Source organism: Panulirus ornatus, chromosome 53 (assembly GCF_036320965.1).
Source record: "Panulirus ornatus isolate Po-2019 chromosome 53, ASM3632096v1, whole genome shotgun sequence".
In the NCBI taxonomy this organism is placed as follows: domain Eukaryota; kingdom Metazoa; phylum Arthropoda; class Malacostraca; order Decapoda; family Palinuridae; genus Panulirus; species Panulirus ornatus.
This window is the reverse complement of record NC_092276.1, coordinates 19,850,729-19,864,140: the sequence shown is the minus strand read 5'-3', so window position 1 is coordinate 19,864,140 and position 13,412 is coordinate 19,850,729. Positions and strand designations below refer to the sequence as shown.

Below are 13,412 nucleotides of genomic sequence, written 5' to 3'. Positions count from 1 at the left end.
GATCCACACATCCTCTACCACTTCTGAAACCACACTGCTCTTCCCGAATCTGATGCTCTGTACATGCCTTCACCCTCTCAATCAATACCCTCCCATATAATTTACCAGGAATACTCAACAAACTTATGCCTCTGTAATTTGAGCACTCACTCTTATCCCCTTTGCCTTTGTACAATGGCACTATGCACGCATTCCGCCAATCCTCAGGCACCTTACCATGAGTCATACATACATTAAATAACCTTACCAACCAGTCAAAAATACAGTCACCCCCTTTTTTAATAGATTCTACCGCAATACCATCCAAACCTGCTGCCTTGCCGGCTTTCATCTTCCGCAAAGCTTTTACTACCTCTTCTCTGTTTACCAAATCATTTTCCCTAACCCTCTCACTTTGCGCACCACCTCGACCAAAACACCCTATATCTGCCACTCTATCATCAAACACATGTAACAAACCTTCAAAATACCCACTCCATCTCCTTCTCACATCACGACTACTAGTTATCACCCCCCCATTTGCGCCCTTCACTGAAGTTCCCATTTGCTCCCTTGTCTTATGCACTTTATTTACCTCCTTCCAGAACATACTGCTACTCCTTCCCTTGCTCTTGTCTTCTCACTAACCCCTGACTTTACTCCCAAGACATTCCCAAACCACTCTTCCCCTTTACCCTTGAGCTTCGTTTCACTCAGAGCCAAAACATCCAGGTTCCTTTCCTCAAACATACTACCTATCTCTCCTTTTTTCTCATCTTGGTTACATCCACATACATTTAGACACCCCAGTCTGAGCCTTCAAGGAGGATGAGCACTCCCCGCATGACTCCTTCTTCTGTTTCCCATTTTAGAAAGTTAAAATAAAATACAAGGAGGGGAGGATTTCTGGCCCCCTGCTCCCGTCCCCTCTAGTCGCCTTTTACGACACACGAGGAATGCGTGGGAAGTATTCTTTCACCCTTATCCCCAGGGATAACATATATATATATATATATATATATATATATATATATATATATATATATATATATATATATATATATATATATATATTATTATTTTTATACTTATATTATACTTTGTCGCTGTCTCCCGCGTTTGCGAGGTAGCGCAAGGAAACAGACGAAAGAAATGGCCCAACCCCGCCCCATACACATGTATATACATACGTCCACACACGCAAATATACATACCTACACAGCTTTCCATGGTTTACCCCAGACGCTTCACATGCCTTGATTCAATCCACTGACAGCACGTCAACCCTGGTATACCACATCGCTCCAATTCATTCTATTCCTTGCCCTCCTTTCACCCTCCTGCATGTTCAGGCCCCGATCACACAAAATCTTTTTCACTCCATCTTTCCACCTCCAATTTGGTCTCCCTCTTCTCCTCGTTCCCTCCACCTCCGACACATATATCCTCTTGGTCAATCTTTCCTCATTCTCTCCATGTGCCCAAACCACTTCAAAACACCCTCTTCTGCTCTCTCAACCACGCTCTTTTTATTTCCACACATCTCTCTTACCCTTACGTTACTCACTCGATCAAACCACCTCACACCACACATTGTCCTCAAACATCTCATTTCCAGCACATCCATCCTCCTGCGCACAACTCTATCCATAGCCCACGCCTCGCAACCATACAAAATGTTGGACCCACTATTCCTTCAAACATACCGATTTTTGCTTTCCGAGATAGTGTTCTCGACTTCCACACATTCTTCAAGGCCCCCAGAATTTTCGCCCCCTCCCCCACCCTATGATCCACTTCCGCTTCCATGGTTCCATCCGCTGCCAGATCCACTCCCAGATATCTAAAGCACTTTACTTCCTCCACTTTTTCTCCATTCAAACTTACCTCCCAATTGACTTGACCCTCAAACCTACTGTACCTAATTACCTTGCTCTTATTCACATTTACTCTTAACTTTCTTCTTTCACACACTTTACCAAACTCAGTCACCAGCTTCTGCAGTTTCTCACATGAATCAGCCACCAGCGCTGCATCATCAGCGAACAACAACTGACTCACTTCCCAAGCTCTCTCATCCCCAACAGACTTCATACCTGCCCCTCTTTCCAAAACTCTTGCATTCACCTCCTTAACAACCCCATCCATAAACAAATTAAACAGCCATGGAGACATCACACACCCCTGCCGCAAACCTACATTCACTGAGAACCAATCACTTTCCTCTCTTCCTACACGTACACACGCCTTACATCCTCAATAAAAACTTTTCACTCCTTCTAACAACTTGCCTCCCACACCATATATTCTTAATACCTTCCACAGAGCATCTCTACTAACTCTATCATATGTCTTCTCCAGATCCATTAATGCTACATACAAATCCATTTGCTTTTCTAAGTATTTCACACATACATTCTTCAAAGCAAACACCTGATCCACACATCCTCTACCACTTCTGAAACCACACTGCTCTTCCCCAATCTGATGCTCTGTACATGCCTTCACCCTCTCAATCAATACCCTCCCATATAATTTACCAGGAATACTCAACAAACTTATACCTCTGTGATTGGTTCTCAGTGAATATAGGTTTGCGGCAGGGGTGTGTGATGTCTCCATGGTTGTTTAATTTGTTTATGGATGGGGTTGTTAGGGAGGTAAATGCAAGAGTTTTGGAAAGAGGGGCAAGTATGAAGTCTGTTGGGGATGAGAGAGCTTGGGAAGTGAGTCAGTTATTGTTCGCTGATGATGCAGCGCTGGTGGCTGATTCATGTGAGAAACTGCAGAAGCTGGTGACTGAGTTTGGTAAAGTGTGTGGAAGAAGAAAGTTAAGAGTAAATGTGAATAAGAGCAAGGTTATTAGGTACAGTAGGGTTGAGGGTCAAGTCAATTGGGAGGTGAGTTTGAATGGAGAAAAACTGGAGGAAGTGAAGTGTTTTAGATATCTGGGAGTGGATCTGGCAGCGGATGGAACCATGGAAGCAGAAGTGGATCATAGGGTGGGGGAGGGGGCAAAAATTCTGGGGGCCTTGAAGAATGTGTGGAAGTCGAGAACATTATCTCGGAAAGCAAAAATGGGTATGTTTGAAGGAATAGTGGTTCCAACAATGTTGTATGGTTGCGAGGCATGGGCTATGGATAGAGTTGTGTGCAGGAGGATGGATGTGCTGGAAATGAGATGTTTGAGGACAATGTGTGGTGTGAGGTGGTTTGATCGAGTGAGTAACGTAAGGGTAAGAGAGATGTGTGGAAATAAAAAGAGCATGGTTGAGAGAGCAGAAGAGGGTGTTTTGAAGTGGTTTGGGCACATGGAGAGAATGAGTGAGGAAAGATTGACCAAGAGGATATATGTGTCAGAGGTGGAGGGAACGAGGAGAAGAGGGAGACCAAATTGGAGGTGGAAAGATGGAGTGAAAAAGATTTTGTGTGATTGGGGCCTGAACATGCAGGAGGGTGAAAGGAGGGCAAGGAATAGAGTAATTGGAGCGATGTGGTATACCGGGGTTGACGTGCTGTCAGTAGATTGAATCAAGTCATGTGAAGCGTCTGGGGTAAACCATGGAAAGCTGTGTAGGTATGTATATTTGCGTGTGTGGACGTATGTAATACATGTGTATGGGGGTGGGTTGGGCCATTTCTTTCGTCTGTTTCCTTGCGCTACCTCGCAAACGCGGGAGACAGCGACAAAGCAAAATAAAATAAATAAATAAATAAATAATATTATTTTAAAGTCTTATAATGAAACAGAACATTATTACTTCAACTACAAGCATTTTTCACCTCATATGTATCTCATTAAATGTTTTAGTTTATAGCTTGTTGATTCAGGTCAGTTTAATGTTATAATACCAATATTGTTAAATTTGCATATTTCACATAACAAGGCTCCTAACTAACCTCATACATATAATAAAGCTCATTCACAATGGATAAAATAAAATCTGAAATGCACGACTGACGATAAATTTGAAATTCAAATAAAGAAAGATGGTAGTAAATGCAGGTATTCAAATATTCATTACATATCATTATTATCATTATCATTATTATCATCATTATTATTATCATTATTTTTATTATTTATTTGTTTTGTTTTGTCGCTGTCTCCCGCATTAGTGAGGTAGCGCAAGGGAACAGATGAAAGAATGGCCCAACCCACCCACATACACATGTATATACATACACGTCCACACACGCAAATATACATACCTATACATCTCAATGTATACATATACATATACACACAGACATATACATATATACTCATGTACATAATTCATACTATCTGCCCTTATTCATTCCCATCGCCACCTCGCCACACATGGAATAACAACCCCCTCCCCCTTCATGTGTGTGAGGTAGCGCTAAGAAGGGACAACAGAGGCCACATCCGTTCACACTGTCTCTAGCTGTCATGTAATAATGCACCGAAACCACAGCTCCCTTTCCACATCCAGGCCCCACAGAACTTTCCATGGTTTACCCCAGACGCTTCACATGCCCTGGTTCAATCCACTAACAGCACATCGACCTCGGTATACCAAATCGTTCCAATTCACTCTATCCCCTGCAAGAGGTCAAGTGAAAGGTGCAAAAGGTGAAAAAGAGGGCAAATGAGAGTTGGGGTGAGAGAGTATCATTAAATTTTAGGGAGGATAAAAAGATGTTTTGGAAGGAGGTAAATAAAGTGCATAAGACAGGAGAACAAATGGGAACTTCGGTGAAGGGGGATAATGGGGAGGTAATATTAAGAAATGGTGAAGTGAGAGGAAGATGGAGTGAGTACTTTGAAGGTTTATCAAATGTGTCTGATGATAGAGTAGCAGATATAAGGTGTTTTGGTTGAGGTGGTGTATGAAGTGAGAGGGGTCAAGGAGAATGATCTGGTAAACAGAGAAGAGGTAGTGAAAGCTTTGCGGAAGATGAAAGCCACCAAGGCAGTGGTTCTGGATGGCATTGCAGTGGAATTAAAAAAGGGGGTGACTGTGTTATTGACTGGTTGGTGAGGAACTTCAACGTATGTATGGTTCATGGTGAAGTGCCTGAGGATTGACGGAATGCATGCATAGTGCCATTGTACAAAGGCAAAGGGGATAAAGATGAGTGTTCAAATTACAGAGGTAAAAGTTTCTTGACTATTCCTGGGAAATTATATGGGAGGGTATTGACTGGGAGGGTGAAGGCATGTACAGAGAGGGGCAAGTATGCAGTCTGTTGTCGATGAAAGGGCTTGGGAAGTGAGTCATTTGTTGTTGTTTGCTGATGATACAGCACTGGTGGCTGATTCGTTTGAGAAACTGCAGAAACTGGTGACTGAGTTTGGTAAAGTGTGTGAAAGAAGAAAGCTGAGGGTAAATGTGAATAAGAGCAAGGTTATTAGGTTCAGCAGTGTTGAGGAACAAGTCACTTGGGAAGCAAGTTCGAATGGAGAAAAACTGGAGCAAGTGAAGTGTTTTCGATATCTGGGAGTGGATTTGGCAAGTGGAAGTGAGTCACAGGGTGGGGGAGGGGGGCAAAAGCTCTGGGAGCGTTGAAAAATGTGTGGAAGGCAAGAACGTTATCTCGGAGAGCAAAAATGGGTGTTTGAAGGAATAGTGGTCCCAACAATGTTATGTGGTTGAGAGGCATGGGCTGTAGATAAGGTTGAGTGGAGGAGGGTGGATGTGTTGGAAATGAGATGTTTGAGGACAATATGTGGTTTGAGGTGGTTTGATCGAGTAAGTAATGAAAGGGTGAGAGAGATGTGTGGTAATAAAAAGAGTGTGGTTGAGATAGCAGAAGAGGGTGTATTGAAATGGTTTGGTCACATGGAGAGAATGAGTTAGGAAAGATTGACAAAGAGGATATATGTGTCGGAGGTGGAGGGAACGAGAAGTGGGAGACCAAACTGGAGGTGGAAGGATGGAGTGAAAAAGATTTTGAGTGGTCGGGGCCTGAACATGCAGGAGGGTGAAAGGCGTGCAAGGAATAGAGTGAATTGGAACAATTTGGTATAATGGGGTGGACATGCTGTCAATGGATTGAACCAGGGCATGTGAAGCGTCTGGAGTAAACCATGGAACATTTTGTGGGGCCTGGATGTGGAAAGGAAACTGTGATTTCGGTGCATTACACATGACAGCTAGAGACAGTGTGAACGAATGTGGCCTTTTGTCCTTTCCTAGCGCTACCTCTTGGGGGGAGGGGGGATGCTATTTCATGTGTGGTGGGGTGGCAATGGGAATGAATAAAGGCAGCAAGTATCAATTACGTACATGTGTATATATGTATATATCTGCATATGTATATATATATGTATATGTTGAAATGTATAGGTATGTATATGTGCATGAGTGGGTGTGTATGTATATACATGTGCATAAGGGTGGTTGGGCCACTCTTTCATCTGTTTCCTTGTTCTACCTCACTAATGCAGGACACGGCGACAAAGTATATTGAAATAAATGATATAAAAAAATAGTCTGTGTATGTATGTATATGTAAGTACATGTTGAAATGTATAGGTATGTATATGTGTGTGTGTGGACGTTATATATATATGTGCATATGTGGGTGGGTTTGGGTCATTCTTTCACCTGGAAACCCTCCCCTCCTTGTATTATAACTTTCTAAAAGGGGAAACAGAAGAAGGAGTCATGCAGGGAGTGCTCATCCCCCTTGAAGGCTCATACTGGGGTGTCTAAATGTGTATGGATGTAACCAAGATGAGAAAAAAGGAGAGATAGATAGTATGTTTGAGGAAAGGAACCTGGATGTTTTGGCTCTGAGTGAAATGAAGCTCAAGGGTAAAGGGGAAGAGTGGTTTGGGAATGTCTGGGGAGTAAAGTCAGGGGTTAGTGAGAGGACAAGAGCAAGGGAAGGAGTAGTACTACAGAAACAGGAGTGGTAGGAGTATGTGATAGAGTGTAAGAAAGTAAACTCTAGATTGATATGGGTAAAACTGAAAGTGGATGGAGAGAGATGGGTGATTATTGGTGCATATGCACCTGGGCATGAGAAGAAAGATCATGAGAGGCAAGTGCTTTGGGAGCAGCTGAATGAGTGTGTTAGTAATTTTGATGCACGAGATCAGGTTATAGTGATGGGTGATTTGAATGCAAAGGTGGGTAATATGGCAGTTGAGGGAATAATTGGTATACATGGGTTGTTCACTGTTGTAAATGGAAATGGTGAAGACCTTGTAGATTTATGTGCTGAGAAAGGATATACATAAGTATACGTATGTAAGTAGGAGAGATGGCCAGACAGTGTTACTGGATTACGTGCTAACTGATAGGCACGTAAAAGAGAGACTTTTGGATGTCAATGTGCTGAGAGGTGCAACTGGAAGGATGTCTGATCATTATCTTGTGGAGGCGAAGGTGAAGATTTGTAGAGGTTTTCAGAAAAGAAGAGAGAATGTAGGGGTGAAGAGAGTGGTGAGAGTAAGTGAGCTTGGCATGGAGACCTGTGTGAGGAAGTACCAGGAGAGACTGAGTGCAGAATGGAAAAAGGTGAGAACAAAGGATGTTATAGGAGTGGGTGAGGAATGGGATGTATTTAGGGAAGCAGTGATGGCTTGACCAATAGATGCTTGTGGCATGAGAAGCGTGGGAGGTGGGCAGATAAGAAAGGGTAGTGAGTGGTAGGATGAAGAAGTAAGATTATTAGTGAACGAGAGGAGAGAGGCATTTGGACAATTTTTGCAGGGAAATAATGCAAATGAGTGGGAGATGTATAGTAGAAAGAGGCAGGAGGTCAAGAGAAAGGTGCAAGAGGTGAAAAAGAGGGCAAATGAGAGTTGGAGTGAGAGAGTATCATTGAATTCTGGGGAAAATAAAAAGATGTTTTGGAAGGAGGTAAATAAAGTGCGTAAGACAAGGGAACAAATGGGAACACCAGTGAACGGGGCTAATGGGGAGGCAATAACAAGTAGTGGTGATGTGAGAAGGGGATGGAGTGAGTATTTTGAAGGTTTGTTGACAGAGTGGCAGATATAGGGTGTTTTGGTCGAGGTGGTGCACAAAGTGAGAGGGTTAGGGAGAATGATTTGGGAAACAGAGAAAAGGTAGTAAAAGCTTTGCGGAAGATGAAAGCCAGCAATGCAGCAGGTTTGGATGGTATTGCGATGGAATTTATGAAAAAAGGGGGTGATTGTATCATTGACTGGTTGGTAAGGTTATTTAATGTATGTATGACTCATGGTGAGGTGCCTGAGGATTGGCGGAATGCTTGCATAGTGCCATTGTACAAAGGCAAAGGGGATAAGAGTGAGTACTCAAATTACAGAGGTATAAGTTTGTTGAGTATTCTTGGGAAATTGTATGAGAGGGTATTGATTGAGAGGGTGAAGGCATGTACAGAGCATGAGACTGAGGAAGAGCAGTGCGGTTTCAGAAGTGGTAGAGACTGTGTGGATCAGGTGTTTGCTTTGTAGACTGTATGTGAGAAATACTTAGAAAAGCAAATGGATTTGCATGTAGCATTCATGGACCTGGAGAAAGCATATGATAGAGTTGATAGAGATGCTCTGTGGAAGGTATTAAGAATATATGGTGTGGGAAGCAAGCTGTTAGAAGGAGTGAAAAGTTTTTATCGAGGATGTAAGGCATGTGTACGTGTAGGAAGAGAGGAAAGTGATTGGTTCTCAGTGAATGCTGGTTTGGGGCAGGGGTGCGTGATGTCTCTATGGTTGTTTAATTTGTTTATGGATGGGGTTGTTAGGGAGGTGAATGAAAGAGTTTTGGAAAGAGGGGCAAGTATGCAGTCTGTTGTGGATGAGAGAGTTTGGGAAGTGAGTCAGTTGTTGTTCGCTGATGATACAGCACTGGTGGCTGATTTGGGCGAGAAACTGCAGAAGCAGGTGACTGAGTTTGGTAAAGTGTGTAAAAGAAGAAAGCTGAGAGTAAATGTGAATAAGAGCAAGGTTATCAGGTATGGTAGAGTTGAGGGGCAAGTCAACTGGGAGGTAAGTTTCAATGTAGAAAAACTGGAGGAAGCAAAGTGTTTTAGATATCTGGGAGTGGATTTGGCAGCAGATGGACCCATGGAAGCGGAAGTGAATCATAGGGTGGGGGAGCGGGCGAAAGTTTTGGGAGCGTTAAAAAATGTGTGGAAGTCGAGAACGTTATCTTGGAAAGCAAAAATGGGTATGTTTGAAGGAATAGTGATTCAAACAATGTTATATGGTTGCGAGGTGTGGGCTATAGTTGGAGTTGTGCGGAGGAGGGTGGATGTGCTAGAAATGAGATGTTTGAGGACAATATGCGGTGTGAGGTGGTTTGATTGACTTAGGAATGAAAGGGTTAGAAAGATGTGTGGTAGTAAAAAGGGTGTGGTTGAGAGAGCAGAAGAGGGTGTTTTGAAATGGTTTGGTCACATGGAGAGAATGAGTGAGGAAAGATTGACTAAGAGGATATATGTGTCAGAGGTAGAGGGAATGAGAAGTGGGAGACCAAATTGGAGGTGGAAAGAAAGGAGTGAAAAAGAGTTTGAGCAATCAGGGCCTGAACATGCAGGAGGGTGAAAGGCGTGCAAGGAATAGAGTGAATTGGAACGATGTGGTATACTGGGGTCGATGTGCTGTCAATTGATTGAACCAGGGCATGTGAAGCGTCTGGGGTAAACCATGGAAAGTTTTGTGGGGCCTGGATGTGGAAAGGGAGCTGTGGTTTCGATGCATTATACATGACAGCGAGAGACTGTGTGTGAATGAATGTGGCCTTTGTTGTCTTTTCCTAGCGCTACCTCGTGCACACACAGAGGGAGGGGGCTGTCATTTCATGTGTGGTGGGGTGGTGATGGGACAGACAGTATGAATTATGTATGTGTATTCTTTCTCCCCTATCCCTGGGGATGGGGAGAAAGAATACTTCCCATGCATTTCTCATGTGTCGTAGAAGGTGACTAAAGGGGACGGGAGTGGGGGGCTAGAAACCCTCCCCTCCTTGTATTTTAACTTTCTAATAGGGGAAACAGAAGAAGGGGTCACGCGGGGAGTGCTCATCCTCCTCAAAGGCTCAGATTTGGGTGTCTAAATATGTGTGGATGTAACCAAGATGAGAAAAAAGGAGAGATAGGAAGTATGTTTAAGGAAAGGAACCTGGATGTTTTGGCTCTGAGTGAAACGAAGCTCAAGGGTAAAGGGGAAGAGTGGTTTGGGAATGTCTTGGGAGTAAAGTCAGGGGTTAGCGAGAGGACCAGAGCAAGGGAAGGAGTAGCACTACTCCTGAAACAGGAGTGGTGGGAGTATGTGATAGAGTGTAAGAAAGTAAACTCGAGATTGATATGGGTAAAACTGAAAGATGATGGAGAGAGATGGGTGATTATTGGTGCATATGCACCTGGGCATGAGAGGAAAGATCATGAGAGGCAAGTGTTTTGGGAGCAGCTGAATGAGTGTGTTAGTAGTTTTGATGCACGAGACCGGGTTATAGTGATGGGTGATTTAAAGGGAAGGGTGAGTAATGTGGCAGTTGAGGGAATAATGTGCTGAAAAAGGACTGGTGATTGGGAATACCTGGTTTAAAAAGAGAGATATACATAAGTATACATATGTAAGTAGGAGAGAAGAAGTAAGATTATTAGTGAAAGAGAAGAGAGAGGCATTTGGACAATTTTTGCAGGGAAATAATGCAAATGAGTGGGAGATGTATTAAAGAAAGAGACAGAAGTTCAAGAGAAAGGTGCAAGAGGTGAAAAAGAGGGCAAATGAGAGTTGGGGTGAGAGAGTATCATTAAATTTTAGGGAGAATAAAAAGATGTTTTGGAAGGAGGTAAATAAAGTGCATAAGACAAGGGAACAAATGGGAACATCAGTGAAGGGGGCTAATGGGGAGGTGATAACAAGTAGTGGTGATGTGAGAAGGAGATGGAGTGAGTATTTTGAAGGTTTGTTAAATAAGTTTGATGATAGAGTGGTAGATATAGGGTGTTTTGGTCGAGGTGGAGTGCAAAGTGAGAGGGTTAGGGAGGATGATTTGGTAAACAGAGAAGGGGTAGTAAAAGCTTTGCGGAAAATGAAAGCCGGCAAGGCAGCGGGTTTGGATGGTATTGCAGTGGAATTTATTAAAAAAAGGGGGTGACTGTATTGTTGACTGGTTGGTAAGGTTATTCAATGTATGTACGATTCATGGTGAGGTGCCTGAGGATTGGCGGAATGCTTGCATAGTGCCATTGTACAAAGGCAAAGGGGACAAAGGTGAGTGCTCAAATTACAGAGGTATAAGTTTGTTGGGTATTCCTGGGAAATTATATGGGAGGGTACTGACTGAGAGGGTGAAGGCATGTACAGAGCATCAGAATGGGGAAGAGCAGTGTGGTTTCAGATGTGGTAGAGGATGTGTGGATCAGGTGTTTGCTTTGTAGACTGTATGTGAGAAATACTTAGAAAAGCAAATGGATTTGTATGTAGCATTTATGGGTCTGGAGAAGGCATATGACAGAGTTGACAGAGATGCTCTGTGGAAGGTATTAAGAATATATGGTGTGGGAGGCAAGTTGTTAGAAGCAGTGAAACGTTTTTATCGAGGATGTAAGGCATGTGTACGTGTAGGAAGAGAGGAAAGTGATTGGTTCTCAGTGAATGTAGGTTTGCGGCAGGGGTGTGTGATGTCTCCATGGTTGTTTAATTTGTTTATGGATAGGGTTGCTAGGGAGGTGAATGCAAGAGTTTTGGAAAGAGGGGCAAGTATGCAGTCTGTTGTGGATGAGAGAGCTTGGGAAGTGAGTCGGTTGTTGTTCGTTGATGATACAGCGCTAGTGGCTGATTCATGCGAGAAACTGCTGGTGACTGAGTTTGGCAAAGTGTGTGAAAGAAGAAAGTTGAGAGTAAATGTGAATAAGAGCAAGGTTATTAGGTACAGTAGGGTTGAGGGTCAAGTCAATTGGGAGGTAAGTTTGAATGGAGAAAAACTGGAGGAAGTGAAGTGTTTTAGATATCTGGGAGTGGATTTGGCAGTGGATGGAACCATGGAAGTGGAAGTGAATCATAGAGTGGGGGAGGGGGTGAAAACTCTGGGAGCCTTGAAGAATGTGTGGAAGTCGAGAACACTATCTCGGAAAGCAAAAATGGGTATGTTTGAAGGAATAGTGGCTCCAACAATGTTATATGGCTGCGAGGAGTGGGCTATGGATAGAGTTGTGCGCAGAAGGGTGGATGTGCTGGAAATGCGATGTTTGAGGACAATATGTGGTGTGAGGTGGTTTGATCAAGTAAGTAATAATAGGGTAAGAGAGATGTGTGGTAATAAAAAGAGTGTGGTTGAGAGAGCAGAAGAGGGTGTTTTGAAATGGTTTGGTCACATGGAGAGAATGAGTGAGGAAAGATTGACTAAGAGGATATATGTGCCAGAGGTGAAGGGAATGAGGAGAAGTGGGAGACCGAATTGGAGGTGGAAAGATGGAGTGAAAAAGATTTTGAGTGATCGGGGCCTGAACATGCACGAGGGTGAAAGGCATGTGAGGAATAGAGTGAATTGGAACGATGAGGTATACCGGGGTCGACATGCTGTCAATGGATTGATCCAGGGCATGTGAAGCATCTGGGGGTAAACCATGGAAAGTTCTGTGGGGCCTGGATGTGGAAAGGGAGCTGTGGTTTTGGTGCATTATTACATGACAGCTAGAGACTGAGTGTGAACGAATGGGGCCTTTGTTGTCTTCATAGCGCTACCTCGCACACATGAGGGGGAGGGGGGGGTTATTTCATGTGTGGCAGGGTGGTGATGGGAATGAATAAAGGCAGATAGTATGAATTATGGATATGTGTATACATGTATATGTCTGTGTGTGTATATATATGTATACGCTGAGATGTATAGGAATGTATATTTGCATGTGTGGACTTGTATGTGCATACATGTGTATGTGGGTGGGTAGGGCCATTCTTTCGTCTGTTTCCTTGCGCTATCTCGCTAATGCGGGAGACAGCGACAAAGGAAAATAAAATAAATATATTATTATTTTTTTTTATTATTATACTTTGTCGCTGTCTCCTGCGTTTGCGAGGTAGCGCAAGGAAACAGACGAAAGAAATGGCCCAACCCACCCCCATACACATGTATATACATACGTCCACACACGCAAATATACATACCTACACAGCTTTCCATGGTTTACCCCAGACGCTTCACATGCCTTGATTCAATCCACTGACAGCACGTCAACCCCGGTATACCACATCGCTCCAATTCACTCTATTCCTTGCCCTCCTTTCACCCTCCTGCATGTTCAGGCCCCGATCACACAAAATCTTTTTCACTCCATCTTTCCATCTCCAATTTGGTCTCCCTCTTCTCCTCGTTCCCTCCACCTCCGACACATATATCCTCTTGGTCAATCTTTCCTCACTCATTCTCTCCATGTGCGCAAACCACTTCAAAACACCCTCTTCTGCTCTCTCAACCACGCTCTTTTTATTTCCACACATCTCTCTTACCCTTACGTTACTC

General features: G+C 43.4%; 1 protein-coding gene across 1 annotated transcript in view; it reads right to left on the bottom strand.

Moving 5' to 3' along the window:
- The window catches only part of LOC139765298 (WD repeat-containing protein 17-like), a 446,388-nt gene that overhangs the window by 289,587 nt on the left and 143,389 nt on the right, over positions 1-13,412 (bottom strand). The window lies entirely within an intron of this gene.